The 19,542-nt window shown below is 41.1% G+C and overlaps 1 protein-coding gene across 7 annotated transcripts in view; it reads right to left on the minus strand.

The window, feature by feature from the left end:
* The window catches only part of LOC108614472 (uncharacterized), an 81,521-nt gene that overhangs the window by 35,199 nt on the left and 26,780 nt on the right, over nt 1-19,542 (minus strand). For 5 of the 7 annotated variants that reach the window (XM_089466924.1, XM_089466925.1, XM_089466923.1 and 2 more), the window contains one exon: nt 7,788-7,809. The exons of the other annotated variants lie outside the window; for them this stretch is intronic. The gene's annotated coding sequence lies outside the window, so the exon portion shown is untranslated. The remainder of the gene's footprint in view (nt 1-7,787; nt 7,810-19,542) is intronic. 7 annotated transcript variants of the gene reach the window in all.

Consider the following 19,542-nt stretch of genomic DNA (forward strand, 5'->3'; position numbering starts at 1 on the left):
CTCCTGCTGCTGCTGCTGCTGCTAGCTGCTGGCTGTTCGACGATGATCGCCAGCTTCGATTTGTATCGCCTTCGTGGCACCACCGCCACCGCCACCACTGCCAGTCGCTTTCCATTGGCATCGAGTTGGCTTGCTTGGCGTCGCTTTCATTGGTCCGTGCCGCACAGATTTGTAACTAGCAGCGGCTTCGTTTTACATTGCCCATTTCATATTTCATAATGGCCCGGCACGGCCGCAAAAGGAGTCAGCAAACGACGCGACGCGACGCGACGCCGATGGCCCGGCTTCGTGGCAATGCGACCTACAGCACAGTAATGTGGCCCGAGGCCGGGGGCCCCATTAAAAGCGAAAGTCGTAAAAAGTTACCCAGCGCTTTGTCATATGCAAAATCAACAAATTTCCAACTCTGTCTGCTTAATTTGATTTTATTTACTTTGCGGCCATTCGAAGAAACAATGGCCGCGCATTTGAAACGCGCCACATAAAAGTCCGAGTCTCCAAATCCAAATCCCCAATTCAACTCCACCTCAGCTCAAGTTCCTAGGCTCTGTTTTTATGGCAGACCCCCAATATCATAAAACTCGCACGAAAACCGCTGAAATCTTTATGGGCCCGGGTCATTCATTCATTCACTCAGTTGCTCTGGGCCTACTCCGATCAATATCACACATTTGTTAAGTTCGGCTGCAAATCAAGTTTCGCTGGGACTTAACTTTTACGATCTGTAATATATATGCCAAAATGTTTTTAAATTGCAAAAAAAAAAAAAAAACATTAAAAAGAATTTATGTATAAATAGGCCTAAGCAACACTGATTTTTTTTATTGATTATTCTATTTGGCATTTAATCACCGACTTTACGACCGACTTTGATTAGTAATCAAATAATATTAATGCTGGCTTCAAGCAAAATAAAGTATGGCTTTGAAAATATTGAGAAAAACAAGGTGAAACTGCTAAATGTAGCAGGTGACAGACTTAATAAGTCTAAAATGATCTTTAATACCCATTTGTTCAAGAGTATATGTAGTGGGTAATAGTAGTAGATAATAGTAGTAGGGAATGGTAGTAGAGAATAGTAATAGTAGTAGATAATAATGTTAGGGAATAGTAATAGAGAATTGAAGGTGGGAATAGTAGTAGCTAATAGTAGTAGGAAATAGTAGTAGATAATAGTAGTAGGCACCAATAGTAGGAAATAGTAGTAGAGAATTGTAGAAGGGGAATAGTAGTAGAGAATTGTAGAAGGGGAATAGTAGTAGAGAATTGTAGAAGGGGAATAGTAGTAGAGAATAGTAGTATCTAATAGTATCAGAGTATAGTTGTATTGAATAGTGTTAGGGAATAGTAGTGGAAAATAGTAGTAGCTTATAGTATTAGAGAATAGTAGTTGTACGGAAAAATAGTAGCAGAGATATTTATAAACTTTAAAACATCGCTGCTCTGTGATTAGTGAACGTTTGATCATCTATAAAGATTTGAGAGATATATTCCATAAATCACGAAGTTTATGAAGACAAGTTGTAGAAGAACATGTTTTCCACACAAAAACTTCTCTCTGAGCCTCCCTTTCTATAGATCTCTAGTCTGATAGCTTGATCATATAGATTACAGATAAATTTATAGCTGTATACTAAGACTTAATACATAATCTAATATTAATTCTAATTTTAATAAAAGTTTGCTATCAGTAAAGTTAAAATAAAAAGTTAAAAATTATGGGAAGACCCTACAACAGTCAGCCATATCAAATATCATACCCTACACCTACCCAACCTACTGGGTATATTAGGAATTAAGGTGTTGGCAGATTCCATGCGTTTGAACAATAAATATGGCTAACAGCTATTTAATAGCCCACGCATTTTAGAATTCGCTTTGACTATGCTAAAACTCGTTTCAGCGGCCAGCGAAAACGATTGACATATCGAAATTGATGGCTTGTTTTGTCAATTGATATACTTTGGATAGGCTTTATAGCTATTGGCTACTTGGTGGGTTTTTTCTTCTTCTTTTCTTTTTTGATGGCCTTTTAAGAACCAACTTGGCTTTGCCACATGCGAAAACGTATTGGCAACTTGCCCAACAGACATTCCATTCCATCCCAATTCCAAAAAGTTTGCCGAAGACAAAATCGTGCTCAGACATCTAATCACAAATAGAAAACAATATCTATGCTAATCTGGCTACAAGATCAATGACAATAAAACGGGGGTAAAGAAACAACTGAAAACACAAGAACCTGTAGGTTGCACCACCCCGCCAACAACAACAACAAGCTAACAACTAACAGCAACTAAAGCAACAACAAGTAGACAATAATGAGCCGTAATGAGCAATGATCGCCACACAATTAGCCAAATTTCGTTTTGTTTTTCTTGTTTGTTGGCCAATTTTTTGCAGACAAATTAAAACAAAAAACAAAACACACGAAATTAAACAAACATTGTAGATTTATATGGCCCGCACTTGGCTCCGAGCGGGCATTGGCGGGACGGCGAGGCCATTGGGGGCTGTCGCTTGAAGCCAAGCTTTAAAAGCCAAACTGCGGAAAATTACAAGAAAATCGTGCAACTCTTGTTTGCTCAAAAAGGCATGAAAAGCCGCAATGCACCAGGCAACACTGCCAACACTGGCAACACTGCCAACGGCCCTGCCCCGTCCCGCCCCACCTCGACCTCATCGCGCTCTCGCTTCAATCCTGCCACAGCTGAAGACTTTCCAACGCTGATTGTAACAAATTTAAACGTTACATGCGAGCAGATTTCAACGCGATCATCGATTGCTCGTGCACCCGCACACACAGACACAAACACACACACATACAGAGCAACAGTTGCTGCGACTGCATTGCTTGCAGCATGACGCAACTGCAGCTCCTTGCCCTCAGGTGTTGCGCGAACGGTTTTCATCTGGCAGCTTTTCACTTTCCGCCTCGGCCAATTGGCCAAGCGTCCAAAACAGTCAATAGTCAACATGCAACATGCAACATTCAACGGGCAACAGTCAATGCCGCTTGTCGAACACCGCTACACCAAAGCGTCGAACAAAGTTAGTCATTTAGTGACTTTGCCTGAGATTTTTTGAGATTGCCAAAAAATAAGAAAAATCGAAATCGGAATAGAAATAAAAGAAAAAAAAAAAAAAAATAACTGCAACTGTCATTTTCGATTGGCGACCTGCTGGGCTTGCCCCACGTTGCACAAACATTTTTGCCTTGTCTGTCTGCCTTGTCGAGAGCCAAAATGTCAATTTGCGTTGTTTACTTTGAAAAACTTTAATTTTTCTCTGCCGATTTTTATTCGCCGTTGTCTGGTGGCCTCTCTTGAGTTGCATTCGTCGCGCCTTCAATTGCCGCAATTTACCACGCCTCACCCCGCACCGCACCGCTGGCACCATTGGCATTAGCCGCGCCATTGAGTGTTAATTAAGCGTTTATTCAACATTCGGTGTCAAAGTTGTCTTTAAAGAGCCCCAAATTAATGCCATTTGCAACTGCCGCACAGCTGCCATTGTTATCAAAACAGAATGGAAAACGTTGGTTCGTTACCGATTTCCATTTCCGATTACGTTTACGTTTTCATTTTCATTTTCATTTTCGATTCGATTTCGATATCGAATTTCGGCAACGTCGACGTCAAAGATCAAGACAAGACTTCATCGATCATCGTTCACAATTCGCATGCTTTGATATGGATATGAATATATTGACTGATTGACTGATTGACTGATTGACATGTAACAAATACATGCATGAGCGTGCATATATACACACATATAATATATATACATATTTATGTATCTACTCTCACATTCAATCTCTATGCGCACTTTTAATTGACTTTTAATGAGCGTCCAGCGTGATATGCGGCCTGATGCCTAATGACAGAGAAATTTTCAAAATAACCAAAATTTACATATTCGCTCATAATATGACAGATTCGCGTCTAATTTGCATATTATTTATAATTTATGCCAACATTTTTAGCGAAAATAATTGACTGGCAATCATAGTATCCTGTCAATTTATTGATATCCGGCTAATTATAAAGTGACCAGATTAGATTATGCTAAAAATTAGCATTTGATAAAAATTGTTTTATTTATTATGTTAAATGCAATTTTTTTTTTTTTAATTATTATTGGTTTCTATATAAGCTTTTCTTAGCATTATTATATTTTTTCACATTAAATTATATTTTTTAATTTTTATTTAAGTATATTATTTATTTATTTTATTTTTTATATATATATATAAATTTGGTAACATTATATTTAATTTGTTAAATATTTTAGTTTATTTTCTTTAAGCTCTTAACTGGCTAAAAAGCAAGCCAACATTTAGCCCAGCTTAAGCTTCCATTTATATTTGATTTTATAATCAAATTTTAAGCTGCCTCCCAGCTTAAGCTCTATTCTGATTCACTTTAAGCTAATGCTTAACTAGTTTCCATTTCATTCTTAAGCTGCGAGCCCGAGCCAAAGTCAACATTCAAGTCTATGGCTAGGCAATGCGTGTCTTAACTTAACAGAAAATCTAGACAAATTTTCTACACTTTTCCTTCCAATTTTCATGACGACAAATTTGTGGTGACTTCTGGTTGCGGCTGGGAGGAAATGTGTAGGAAATGCAACGGTAAATGCATATTATCAGCAAGCCTGACTGCGTGTTGAAACTAAGCCAAGCTAACGGACGCGACAGACTGATAAGCATCACAAGCAAGGGGCACAATAGCACACAGAAGTAGCAACTGCCCCACCAAACCAAACGACCCGCCACCCACCGCCCATCGCCTCTCGGTGCAGCACACAATGTGCCAGTTAGGCACTCAACTGAACGTGCGCGTGTGTGACTCTGTGTGTGTGTGTGTGTCTGTGTGTGCGTCAAGCTGCAAGCTGCAACACTTTCAAACAACTTTATCACGACTAAATCTCAACGGTGACTGACTGACTGACTGACTGACTGTCTGGCTGGCTGGCATGGACTTGATTGAAATGCGACGAGCGCGTTGACATGCCGAGTGGGTGGCAGCTGCAACGTGCAGCGTGCAACGTGCAACGTAGAGCGTGCATGGTGCATGGTGTACGGTGCGTATGTATTAATTAGTGTCAAGTGTTGTCGCTTTGAGTTACGCGCCCGGGGGATTGCCATTGCCGGCGTCATCATCCTTGCTGCTGCGATAACACAAAGCGATTGCAACTGCAGCGGCAGCAACTTGTTTGTCCAAGCAAATGCTGCCGCTGCTGTTACTGTTGCAGTTACTGCTGCTGCTGCTGCTGATGCTGCTGCTGCTGCTGCTGCTGCTGCTGCCCGCAGCTAGAAGCTGCCTGCTTCGGCTCTGCGTAATCGATGATGACACGTTTTGCCTTTGCCCATGCGCAAAGCAATGCAACAGCAACTGCTGCCGCTTAGATGTTGCCAGTCGCCAGTTGCTGGCGTTGCAAATTGCTGGGCAACTGCACGGCAAATGACAGGCAAAAGCTGACAGAGACTCGCTCTTAAATTTATAAACACACTCGACCGGGTATATACATACCTCAGCCACTATTGCTGCGCATCCAATTACATTTATATGCTCGTAAACTAAAAATTCTGCACAGCTTGCGGTCGACTGCTGTAATTATCAGGCAGAAAGAGAAACACTCGCTGGAGAGAGGAGGAGCAGACTGACTTGGGCAACTCCTCTAGACTTATAAATATGCACACGTGTGTGTTAGCTGCAGAAATCGCACTTTAAATAGATTTTCTACGTTCATTGATTTACAGCCAAACGATTTCCTGTGAGTCATAAAACTACATATATCGAAATTAACATTAACACTGTGAGCTGCAAAATGTTAAAGATATTAAGCAGCTTTAACTATGCAAGGCAGCGAAATACTCGGAGATTTCTATGAGCTTTAGCTTGAATCTTAGTACTAACTAAACAAATTCTCAGATCATATATCAACTTCAGGCGAATAGCAACCTCAGCTTCCTAGCATTTAGTGTCTAACCATCAATCAATCAATCAGTCAGTCGGCAGCAAAATCTTTTATATGCAGCAACTACTTTAAATGTAAAGTCAGCAAAACGCAAATAAAAAACTTGGCTATAAAAAAAATCAGATTCAGGGTCTATAAATTTGATCTAAACAAATATACAAAGCATAAATAAGCAGCAAGAAAACAAATAACAATTTGAATAAAATATCTATTAATTACGATTGTGACCAAATTTGAGAAACTTTTGCCGCCTGACCGGGCAACTGCGAGAATTCTCGAGTTAATTATTGAATGCTCTGCGCTGAAACATTAATTATACGCACTTTGTCACGTGTTAAGATTTATGATTTACAAGATAGTTGATAGTTGTTCTTACTCAATCACAATGGAATGTGGAATGTTTAATAGAGCTGTGATTTATTCTCAAATATTATTCTGGGTTTTTCATTACAATTTCAATATTAAAATAGGTTTCTTTGGAATGGATTATGATTTGTGTGCAGAGTATTTATTATGTATATAGGCTCTGCAGCCAGTTTAACAACATTTGATTATCAACGTTTGCCTAACAGTTATTGGCTTTCCTCTAACGAAGCCTCCTACACTTTCCAATGAACGTAATTTGCTGGAGCACACATATGAATGTATATATATATATAGAGAGAGAGAGGAGATCTGCAAACGACGCGCCTTGGCAAGCCTAATGGAAATTGCATTGCATTGATTGGTTTTCTACATGGAAAAGCAAAGCAAGGCAAAAAAAACAATATTATATTATATTGCTGTGGTGTGAACATTGTTTGGGGCCTGCAGCAACGCTGTGTGGCTGTGTTACTTATGTGGCACCTCCCAATAACAATATACGTCTCGTATGAGCGGACAAAGATATTGCAGTTTTATGGTTTTTTGTTGTTGTTTTTTTTTTTTTTTTTCATTTTATGTATCTGCTTCTTGTAGTTCACGAGCTGTGGTTCGGTGGTTCAGTGGCTGGTGGCTGGTGGCTGCTGCCAAGGCTGGCTTTAACAGATATATACATATAGATAGTGGCAATTAAAATGCCGCTACTAATACGATATCTTAGCATGAAATTAAAACATATTTCTGTTTTTCAATCTTTCATTAGTGCTGAGATTTCTCTTACAGCCACCATTGAGGGTTAATAATCAATTACGTGTTGTCATTGACCTTCAATCAGAGCCAACAGATCTAGTGGCCGCCGCCGCCGCCGCCGCTGCCACGCCCAGGCCTAATAGCCATGGCAATTACCTTATTATAAAGCCGCTTAGCTTTTATTTTTCAACTATTTATATGAAGTTTTAATTTGATATTTCAACATTGTTGTCAATCATAGCCACCGTCTGTGCTTTTCTCTCACTCGATGTCTCTAATAAGACATCGAGCTGCCGTTTTGGCCGGCCTTTTTTGTATGGCCTTAACTACTTCATTTTGGGGCTCGGCCCTTCTTTTGCGCTCATGTTGGAGCTGCGTATTTAATTTTGTATCGTTACCTTGTTTTCCTCTTCGTCTACAGGTTTGCGGCTGCCGTTTGACATGTTGTGGCTGATGATGTTTTTGTTGATGGCTTTTCGAACTCACACACACACACATAATTCACATCATTTGGACAACCAGCAGCCCAGCCCACGCACTTGTCATAAAAGATTCATTTATGATTTTATCTGAATTTTTATTATTATAACTGTCTTGTTTTTCGCTTTTGTTGTTGTAGTTGTTAGTTTTTGGTCAAGCTATAAGCTGCTTTCAGCTTGACTCTTTACATATTTAATTGACTTTTTACATACCTCATAAATGCATGAACGAACTCTGAAATGACAAAAACGAAAATGATTTTATAATCAATTTAACAACAGCAATTTTCTTCTGATAACAAATCAATTTGATTGCATTCCAAAACTCATTCAAACTTTTATGAACTATGAAATTTATATTGTTTTCCCCCCATCTGAACGCAACTGTACCCACAGCATTTTTTGGAGTATTTACACAGCCATCGAGTACTTGGCAAAGTGTTGCCGACTTCGGGGCGTTCAAGCAACAACTTCAACACATTCTAATGAACATATACAAATATGTATCTATATATGTATGTATGTATATGTAAGTACAAATTTTTTGAAGTGCATGTCGCGACGATGACGCGACGCTTCTGCCAGCCCGCCACGCCTCCTGCTGCTGCCCCGCGTCGAGGGAATGTCTTGCATTGCAATTGGATTCAGTGCTGAAGCTCTGGACCTTCTGTGGCTGTCTGTCTAGCCAGCAAAAGATTGCGTTAAATGCAGCCATTGTTGTTGTTGTTATTGTTTTTGCTTTTGGGGGCCTGCTAGTCTCCGAGGCGCAAGACAATTGAGTCTGAGAGCGTAATTTGCAACTGCCTGAGACACGTAACGTCCGCTGACGTCGGCAATGACGAGCATCCCGCTCAGGATGCAGGCCCAAATCCGACTGGCTGGCAGGCTGAAGTGCAAGCAGAAGCCAAGTGCAGCAGCAGCAGCGCCTAATGACCGGAGCAGGAGGCAGCTGCAGGGCAGGAGGCAAGAGATTTGTCGTCGGGACAGCAGCCAGTCATGTAGACTACGCCTACTACCCCAAGCTCTAAGCTTCGTCAACTCCTTCTGGCTGCCAGCAACTGCGACATGTTTGCTGTTGTTGTTGTTGGTGTTTTTTTATTTTTTTTTGCCTAGATGCATTTTGCATCCAAAGCGCTGCTGCTGCTGCAGGCGAATGCACCAAAAAAAAAGTAAACAAAAAACAAAAAATAAAACATGCAACGACAACAACATGACGAAAAGTGTGTGCACAGTAGCCTGAGCTGGAGCTGGAGCTGGAGCTGAAGCTGTAGACGAAGCTGAAGCAGGAGTCGGCGCAGACATCGTCCTGTGGCATATCCAACAGGCGTTAATAATAATTCTTTTTTTTTTTTTTCTTGTGCAAAAATGCAACGAGTTTTTTTTTCTACTTTTTTATGTGTTTGCTAAGAGGGTGCTGCAGCGCGAATACCCTGTAAAGAGTTAGTTAGCTAGACTATGAGCAGCTAGAAAAAGGTTTTATATAGAAATCTATGATTTTTACAGAGTAAACGCTTAAAGCTGAATGGTTCGCTCTTTTACTCCTCTGTTAGATGCAGTTCTATTTTATTTACTAAACATTAGCCTAGAGCATGTTTAAGTCGCTCACTTTTCAGCCTAAATGCTGCTGCAGTTCATTTTTTTTTCGAGCTTTTCCTTTTGGGCTTTGGTTTTCAGCATTTATTTCGAAACTTTTTCATTTTGTGCAGTCAGACGACGTCGCCATAGAGAGTGCATTGACTGAAGTCTGTAAAACCAACAAAAAACAACGCAAAAAAAAACAAAAAAAAGAGTCGAAAACAACAACAACAACAACAGCAAGAACAAGAGCCATAGCGGTAGCCTGAGCCTAGGCAACTGCATCCTTTGTTGATATGTAGCGACATGCATTTGCTCCGCAAGGAGAGGAGAAGAGAGGTGAGGCGCGGCGACTCCTCGTCTGGCTGCCAACGCTTGCTGGGGTGAGCGGAGCCAGCGGAGTTCAGTAGCTGGCAGCTTTTGTGTGTCTTATGGGGAAACACTTTAGACATGGCCTGGCAAAGTTTGCCATAATTAACGCTTAGCTTTCGGCCTGGCGCAGTTAAGTGTTATTAGTTTGTGTGTTCCTTATTTCGGCAGGAAGCGCATGCGAAGTCGTTGCACTTGGCTACAGGCCACCCACCCACACTCACACACACACACACACACGCACGCACTTCACTCCGCACTGAGCCATGCGAAACGTAGCCTGCAACTCAAACAGTTGTTCTGACAGTCTGACGACTGCCACTGCCACTGCCCCTGCCCCTGCCCCTGCCACAGTCGTTGCCCCTGCTGCTTGGCAGTGGCAGCGGCCGTCGTGCCACCTGCCCGAAATGAAATTCGTTTAAGCGACGTAAATCATTAAAATGGCAGCCGAAAGCCGCCAACGAAATGGCCAAAAGAAAACATTTGCAAAATTTCAGCACCACTGAAGCCTGAAACAAAGGAATAATTCGAAAAAAGAAAAAAAAGAACAAGTGAAATGCGGGCGCACAAAATAAAATACAATTTAATAGCGGCACTTCCTTGTTTTTTTTTCGTTTTTTTTTTTTTTTTTTTTTTACTTTGACAGGAAACTTGCTGTGGATTATTTATTTATTTTATTTGTTTGTTCTGCCTGTCGCACTCCACACTCTCCATCTCTCTCTGTGGTGCAGCAGTTATTAGTGCGCATTTGCACGCGAATTTGTTTTAGTTTTTTCTTGTTTTGTTCGAAGCTTTTGCCAAAATCCAATTAGCTGCTCAAAAGTTTCGCTGAAAATTAATTAATGTTGACACAAGTTTTGGCCATGAATTGAATCTAATTGAGAGATGCGAACGGCAATGGAGGAGCAAAAGGAAGCAGAGGCAGCAGAACGCTAAGACATAAAGTGAATTTGGAAGTTGCTCATAAAACTTAACAGCTCGAATGCGTTATGCCTTATGCTGAAATGCGCATCGCTCTTCTTTGCGATTCTCAAGAGCATTTAAATGAGCTCCCTTTGCACTACACTAAACCAATTACCTTTGGTCGTTTCTCACGGTGACCCTTGCCCTCTCTCTCTCACTCTCTGTCTTCTTCCTGTTCCCATCGCTTCTAGAGCAAAGCAAAGCGTCTTTTTCTCACCCTCACTTACGTCTTACGCTATGTCGCCCTTAGCCTTTAGCATTTGCTGCAAGTTTCCTTTCTATATATTTCAAATTTTCTCAAGTTGTTTTTCAATTAAGCAAAATTCACTTGCTCGAAACATAATAAACCTTTGCCCCACCTTTCACATATTGGCCACAGCCATCTGCCTTCTGCCACCTGCCACATTTTACCGTAGCCACATATAGCCGAACGATCCACCAGTGCCACACTCTCGGCAGTCAATAACTCAACATAAGCCGCAACATTGCCAACATTTGCAACATTTCAAACGTCAGGGCAAACAGAAACGGAGCATTTGCAGAGAGCCAGAACGAGAGAACCAGGCGGCATTTCAATTGGACTTGCTTTCCCATTGCCCAATCCCCATTCCCCATCCCCCATTCTCCATAGAGGCCGCTGACGGGGCCAGGCCACCAAAATGGTAGTCGATGGTGCAGCTTTTTCAAGCGTTAAAACATAAAAATGTCATTAACACTCAACAGATTTCTGGTGCGCAGCGCCAATGGCCAGCACCAGCACCAACAACACCAACAGCAACAGCAACAACAAACGGCTTAAATGGCCAATAACAAATTGTTGCAAATGCTCGCTGCAACAACAACAACAACAACAGCAACAAAAGTTGGCAACAAGCCACAAAGAACGCAGCCGCAATGGGAATAGTTTTAGATATACTTGCTGTTGTTGTTGCTGTTGTGTTCGTTACTGTTGTTGCTGTTGCTGTTGTTGCTGTTGCTGTTGCTGTTGTTGTTGTTGTTTTCCATTTCGCTGTTGTTTCAACGTAGACGAAAATTTATTTGACGCTTGACTCGACTTGCAGACAAGAAAATGACACAGAAACCGAGTTAAGTTCGCAACGCGTTTAGTTGAATTGCGAGCTCAAACTGCCTGCCCCAGGCCATGGAGCCGCAGACCCCCAAATAGACCCCGAGTAGAGTTCCCCCCGCTACGCGGCACTCGGTGCCCCCGCACTAGATCGTTTATTGTCGCGCTAGGTATCATTTACGCCATAATTTTTCACAGTTGAATATTCTGCTTAATGGTTTTTAATGAGCGGTTCGGCAGCATAAAAAAGGCCAAACGAGAAAAAAAAAATACAAAGGTGTTGAGAAATATGCCTGATTTATAGAAACTGCAGCCTGTATTTAACGCCCAGAGCCGCGCTCGATCTGCTGCCCCAGCCCCACCGATCATAGCCGCCCCGCCGTTGTTAATAGTTTCTTTTTTTTTTTAGGCAGTTCGCAACTGGGACGGCTCAATGGCTCGAGCGACTGGGCGAGAAAGTGAACTGAAGTATTTGATTCTAAAGTGCGGCGATCATTTTCACTCTATGCCAATTTCCAGGCAAAATAATAACACTTATCTGCTAAGAAATATTTTGTTTTATGGCTAAACTAGTTAAGCTTGACTTACAGATATTTAAAGATTGTATTTTAAATATGCCGTCAAGTTTTATCGTTGAAGCTCTACGGCTTTATAGAGAGAGAGTGGAACAAGAGTGAGATTGACTGCATTGATGATGCTCGTTCAGGCTGTCATCGCTAACTAGATAATAGAGTTCATTATGGTGTTCATGGTGAAACTCTAACTAGGCAAATCTTCAACTATTATAAATTGTTGCCTTATATGATATAAGTGTAGTAGGACTGCGCATATGATGTATTACTTGCAAATATATAATTAAAATTGCTCGATATTACCAAGAGCTATATCTTCTTCTTCTTCTATATCATAATAATGCAATTTCTTATTTATATATCACATAATAAATAAACAAAGCACACTCACACACACTATTCCTCCTATTTATATATTACATATACTTTCATAAATTATTCTACAATATCAAATTACTCATGTCTCTAACTCAAATCCCTCCTAATCCTGCTTGCCTCGTCGTTTATAAACTCGCTTCCATAATTTATGACATTGCTTAATAAGTTCCTAACTCATACACCTTATAGCTGCCACACACACTCTCTGCCTGTTCGGCTGGGGCACGCCCACATTCTCTCACCTCTGCCCAGCCCAGTCGCCTACAACAGTTTTGATTGTTTGCAACACGCTGTGTGTTTATCAGATAGCAATCTTTAATTAATATAATTAATATTAAATGCGGCTACGTTTGCAGCTCTCTCATCATTAGCCAGCGCTACGTGTATAATAGTCATAATGATAATAATAATAATAATCATAATGATAATGATAATAATAATGGAACAGCCACTTCCTAGCCCAATGCATTTTGATTAAATTCACCGTTTAGGTATCAAATTAATTTTAATTACGCCAACCAGAGAGCGACCTGCTGCTGCCCCACAGATGGGGCGAAGATATGCCTCTAAACGCTCTCCCAGCGGAAACAACAAGTGCAACAACAACAACAGCAATCGCAGCAACAACCAAGCCACATCAGCAATATGAACAAGAACAAGAGGAACAGCAAAACGTGGCACAACTGAAGCATTTCGTGGCATCCACTCGGATTTGGCAATTGAGCGGAGCTGCACTTTTATGCAACACGGCCCGAGTCGTCTCGCGCTGTGTTTTACTCAATATTAATGAAGTCATTAAGACGACATCTTCGTTCGAGATCGCGCGTAATGCGAGCGAATTATTAACAACGCACGAAAACAAGCCCCAGAGTAGCTGCGCTCCACTTGCCTCCACTTGCCTCCCGGCGATGCAAAACAACAAAAATTAATATACGAGCAAACCAAAACGAAGCCAACAACAACAACAAGTGGAGAAACAACGAACAAAAACAACAACAACAAGCACACAGTCTTAATAAAAAGCAATAATAAGAAACACAGGGCAAAGCGGCTTTCATAAATTTGCATGTCGCTGTCGTCTCAGAGGGGGAGGGGCTGAAAGGCCGCTGCCGCCGCCGCCGGATCTGGGGGCGTGACAACAAGTCAATTCGGCTCAAAATGTGGCACAACCAGGGGTTTCGTTTACTTCATTTTCCTCATTTTTGGCAGCTCCAACCTGGCATATAACACGAACCTCAAATGCTCTAAGCAAAAGCATCTGACAGATACTAAAATAAGAAAAGAAAAGTATCTGCAACTAGGAGCAAGCTTAGCTATGAATTGCTTAACATAAATTTTTGTTTTAAATTGCTATTTATTCTCCTAACATATTTTTAGTTGCTATACATTAAATTCCTGCAAAGTTTGCCAAGAAAAATATTGTTAATTGCAGCTGCTGCAGCAGGAGGAGCAGCAGTAGCAGCACCAGGAGCAACACTCGGTCGCTTCTGCAACTTCCTCTAGCAAAATCAACATTACTTTGCTGTTAGGGTATTCAGAGAGTGTAGAAATAAAAGGGAAGCTGGCACATCCAAAGCAAACACCATGGCTGAATATTTTACTCTCCCTCAGTGTTGGCAATAAAATTGCAGCAACAGCGCAAAATTTTGAACGCATTAGAAGATTGATGCTGGCAGCTGTTTGCACAGCACCTCGTCCCTCTCCGCAACACCCCTCTGCTGGTGGTCCGTCGTCCGTACTCGGTTACCATACCAAAGTGATTGCAATTTCGCCCGTGTTTACTTTGTGCAGATTTTCTTTTTATTGGCACAAAGCAAAAGTTTCTTAGCGACAAACAAAAAGCAAGCACGGAAAAAAGTGTTTTCCTTGAGTTCATTTTTATGTTTCTCTCTCTCTCTCTCTCTATATATATATATATATATATGTACTTTGATATGCTTTTCCGTTTCTCTTTTTTTTGGGAAACTTTCGAGTAAACTGGGTTAATAAGATCGCCGTCGTGGTGCTAGCCGGCGTATGGTCCTCGTGGCCAGTCCATTTGGAGCATTAATAAATAGCTGCTTTTAGTTGAAACTAAAAGCGTCTCATTTATTATGCATCAAAGATAAACCTAACTGAGATTAATGTCTCACTTCAGAATGGTCGACGGCAACGTTTGTTGACTCTTTGGGCGCTGCCGCTGCTGCTGCTGCTGCTGCTGCTGCTGCTGCCGCTGCTGCCGTTGGCGCCAGCCACGAAAACTCCACTAAGCAGCATCATCTAAGTAGCAATGGCTGAGTCACGCAGAGATCATCTTCCAATCGGAGCAATTATGTCGGCAGCTCGTAAAAAACGCATTCGATAATTATATTATGCAGAGAGCTGAGACAAACTTGATTCTGTGGGGCAGGGGGCGGACGGCGGGGGCTGCTGTGAGGCAGGATTACAGCAATTATGGACATGTATGTAGTACATGCTTGCAGCTTAAGTAAGTGCTTGCCACAAGTTGCTAGTTTAATTTGTTGTGCTTCTTTGTTGGCCCTGTGCAACAGCAGCGGCAGCAGCAACAGCAGCAGCAGCTGTATTTGCAACACGCAACACGCCAAGCGAAAGTTGTTGAAATTCAGTTAACCTTGCTCGACTCTCCTTGTTGCCGTTGTTGTTGCTGTTGTTGCTGCCGTTGTTAGTTCTTTTTGCTAATTTGAATTAATTTTGTTGTCAACACGTAGTCATATGTGTATGTGAACTGTTGGCAAGCTATCTGGGCAGCACTTGTGCAGAGCAGGCTGAAAAGGAAATTGGCTAAGAAGCTGGCTATTAAAAGCTAACTGCAGCTCCATGCTAAACATGAGCCATGTGCTTGAATAGCGCTTTAGACTTATTTGAGACTGGCTTGGGAATATTAATGGCAAACATATTGCCAAAGCAATTACGACTTGTAGTTCTTAATGAAACCTGTTAGCTGGGCGGAGAGGCCCTTAGAGTTTGAATTCTATGAGAGGAAGTTGGTTTAAATATTGGAAAGGAGTGTGACGCTGAGATGCTTGTATTTATATTGATATATTACTCATTCCATTTCAATATATTATTATCAGACAACCACTAGTCTACTTCTCGCAAGAATAAAAGAAAGAAGCACAGCTTAAATTCCCTAAAAGAAAACAGAGGCAAATATTTATATTCCATTGTAGTGCCTGCTTGTCTGAGAGCCTAATGGATCTTTTATAAGAGGTACACTCATATAAATACGACTTGAATGTTCCACAGGAAGAGCTTTACCAAATATGCTCTGGGCAATATCCGTATACTCCGACTTCTGCTAGAGTAATCTTGTCGCATCTCTGCACCAGCTCTCTGCAGCAAATCTCTTCTGTAGATGTCTATTCTATATTTCTATGCACAAATCATGCTCCTCTTTATACTCCTCTCAAGCTTTAGATGATACTTGGAACATATGAAACTAATTCCTATCCTTCAATGCCTTAGCTCCAGCAGAATTCAGTACATCTTCTTGAATAATAAGCCCGGTAATATAAATTTATTACCCGACCACACTAAACAAACTTCTCTCATCAAAGACAAACTGCCTTTCAAGTACACCGACATTTCACTCTCTCTCTCTCTTTTCCTCTCTCTCTCTCTATCTCTCACACACACTCTCTCCAAGTGTTCTTTATTTATTTGATATTCAGCCATTGCCATTGCTATATACAGCATCTGCCTGGTATTAAACTCATAAAATGCAATGCTTAATAGCGATAAACACATCAACATGCAACATGCAACACTCGACTCAAAGCGACTTGCAACATGCAACTTGTCACATGCGTGTGACGACATCAAGTCGAAAAAAAAGCAAACAAAATTAAAATCGCGACATTTTATTGAGTTGTCAGCTGCATGAAGCACATGCAAATGTGATTTATACATATGTATGTATGCTATATAGAAATACAGTCATCGCTGCCACGCCCACATCCACCTCCGCCCTCTACACATGGCCATTAAGCTGCTAGACTGTTGAAGTACACACCCCAAAAAAAGGCAGACTTGACTGCGAGGAGAACTGCAAGACTCATTCCCCCCTACCCACCCTCCCGCCTCCCATGCTGCCATAGCGCTGCAACTAAAGGATGAGGTGCTGACTTTTAACGCCCCACAGTGCAGCATCCCGCCCGCTCGTCTGCCCGGCTACCCGCTCCGCCTCCACATACGAACGATTCTATGCCAGAAGTCAAAGGCAATTTATATCGGGTTTTATATGCATGTGTTTTAATTCGTGCCGTTGTTCGAGAAATTTGCAAATATTTATGTTAAACACTTTGTAGGCGTGCGTTTGTGTGCCTTCGCCAGTGGGCGTGGCTGGCCAACACGGCTGGCAATATATATAGATTATTTGCACGCCCACCAAAATGGAGGCTGGCAAGCAGATTTAGCTTAATAAATTTCGCTCAGTGTACGAAGCCCTTTTCTAAGAGTGTAGCGCAGCGTGTTTTGCATAATTTGGCAGAAATTAAAAACGAGGGTAATATTCACACAATTTATATACATAGGTATAGCTGTATGAGACTCTATACTCTTAGGTATGCACAATGCATTGGCAAACAAAAGAAGGGCGTTGAAATTGACACCTCGAGTGTAAAAAACAAATAAAAGCAGCAAAAATAAAATTTTAAACCCTTTTTTCCTTTTTGCTCCGACAAGCGTCGAACGAAGGAGCATATTAAAACTGGGTCTTGCCTGCTGCGAAATATCAATTCACGCTAGAGATGGCAGCGTGAGCTATGGCAATTGATTACAAAGATAAAACAATAATCAGACCCAATTGGCTGATATATAAAAGGTCGATAGTTAAATAGTTGGAGAAATCTTAAGAGCAAATTTCATGGTATTCATATATTTATAATTACTTCCTAATAGACTCTAAATTATCGATCGTTTTAGAGATGGAAGCGTGAGTTGCACTAAATATTTATATAATGGAGCACTGAAAAGAACTTGAATGGTTTCAAGGGCACATAAAAAAGAAGTTTCATTATAGGTAAGGTAGGTAGAGTGCTTTAAAGATAATCGGGTAAACTATGAGCTAAAACATCTAGAGATGAAAGCGTGAGCGACTGAGTCATATATGAAACAATATAAATAAAGGTCGGCCTAATACAAAGCTTAAAACCATTTTTAGAACTGTTTAAGTTTCAATTGCTGCTGTTCCATATTCACATAAGTCTCACCTCTTATAAATACAGTTTTGAGAGCTATTCCTGTCTTACAAAATGAACTAGAGATACTTTGAATAAGTTCAACTCTATCTAGTTCAGCAACAGCTATCCAAATAGCATAGCTTACTCTTCTTCTTCTACCTATCTATCTCTCCCTCTTTCTTCGACACTAAATTAAATTGTTATTCTGCAAACTTTATCTACAGCTAGTTTTTTTTTGGTATCTCCCATCTCTAGCTCATGCTTCCTTGCTGTGGCAGGGTCTGACGAACGAGGCGCGTCTGTTGCCGACACACTTTGGCAATTCGTTTAATTATTATATTATAACGACTAACACACACACTCGCACACACACACGCACAGCTGCATAATAATAAAGAGGAAAGCGTATATAAAACGCTGCCAGGAAACTTGTGTAATTCATATCGCATAAAGCAGCAAGACGCAGGGCGACGCACGACAGCCGCAGGCAACTGAAAAGACATGACACACACACGCACACACACACATACTGACACACTCGCCGCTTGGCATTTACATGGCCCATACGGCTGCCTCGCAATTGGCTTTGACAATCGAATCCAAATTCGCATCTGAGTCCGCCTCATCGTCCGTTCGCTGTCCTCTGCTGGAGCGTATCAATTGCACTCAGAGCTTATATACATATATATAATTTTTCTTTTTTTTGGCTGGCAAAACCGCAAAATTACATTGAGAGTGGAGAGGCGAGAGTCGGCGCTGCTGCCGCTGGCTGTGCCCCAATACCAATCTCGACTTATCGCCGGTTGGCCATGTTAATTTTTAACCTCAGGCTTCGCCAAATCGAAAGCTGATCGTATAAAATTACAACTGACAGCGGACGCTGAGAACCGCAAAAGGTGACACTCGATGGGTGCCGCCTCTCTCAACTAAAAATTGTTGTTGCTGTTGTTGTCGTTGTTCGTTGTTCTTGTTGTTGTTGTCGTTATATGTGCATATAGATTACATACATCGATATTGAAAACGTGTACGATAGTTACAAGCAAATATCGACTTGTTGCGGGTGCGGAAAGTAAAAGTGACTAGAGTTATTTATGAGTAAAGCGTGTGCAGCAGGTCCTTTCTATGTGATTCTCATAGGTTTGAAGTGGAATTGTGGTACGTTTAAAGAGCTTTCATAACAGTTAATTTGCATTTGGAATCGAGGTAAGCTTGAAGAGCTTTCAGATCCTCTCTATGTGATTCTCGTTACTACAAAATTTGAAGAGCCTTCAAATAGCAGGTCCTTTCTATGTGATTCTCACAGTTTACATGAGATTCTAATTGTTTATTAATTATTATCTTATCTGGAATTAAGATACGTTTGAGTAGGTATCATATAGAAGGTTTTTTCCTTATTATCATATATTTATTTAGTTCATGAATTTACATAGAATCATCAGCTAAATGTGTGAGTGTAAGCTTAACTTGTATCAGCCTCTCTCTACTAACATAGTCACACTCTGCTAATTAGCTGCGGCTATCATGCCTATCAAAATCGACAATTTAAACATGGCCTAGGTTTTGCTGGCCAACAGCTGCTAACTGATGTTAGTCAACGCCTGGGAATTGGCCAATTGGCCAATGAGCAATGGTTGCGTGGGAGTGCGAGTCGGATTTTTTATTTCAATTTGAAATTTCACTCCACGCATTTGGCTTTTGGCGCGCTGACGACATCGCCAAAAGGGCTAACAAGTTTCTCCTCATATTCGACACGGCCAAAAGGCAAAAGACGCCCCGCCAGCTCGATTCGCAACGCTCTAATAGCCACATTTATTTGTCATTAAAAGTTGTGCGTAATAAAAATAGTTTTCGTTACCATAAATATG

Source organism: Drosophila arizonae, chromosome 4 (assembly GCF_054131065.1).
Source record: "Drosophila arizonae isolate 15081-1271.41 chromosome 4, UAZ_ARI_1.0, whole genome shotgun sequence".
Lineage (NCBI taxonomy): Eukaryota > Metazoa > Arthropoda > Insecta > Diptera > Drosophilidae > Drosophila > Drosophila arizonae.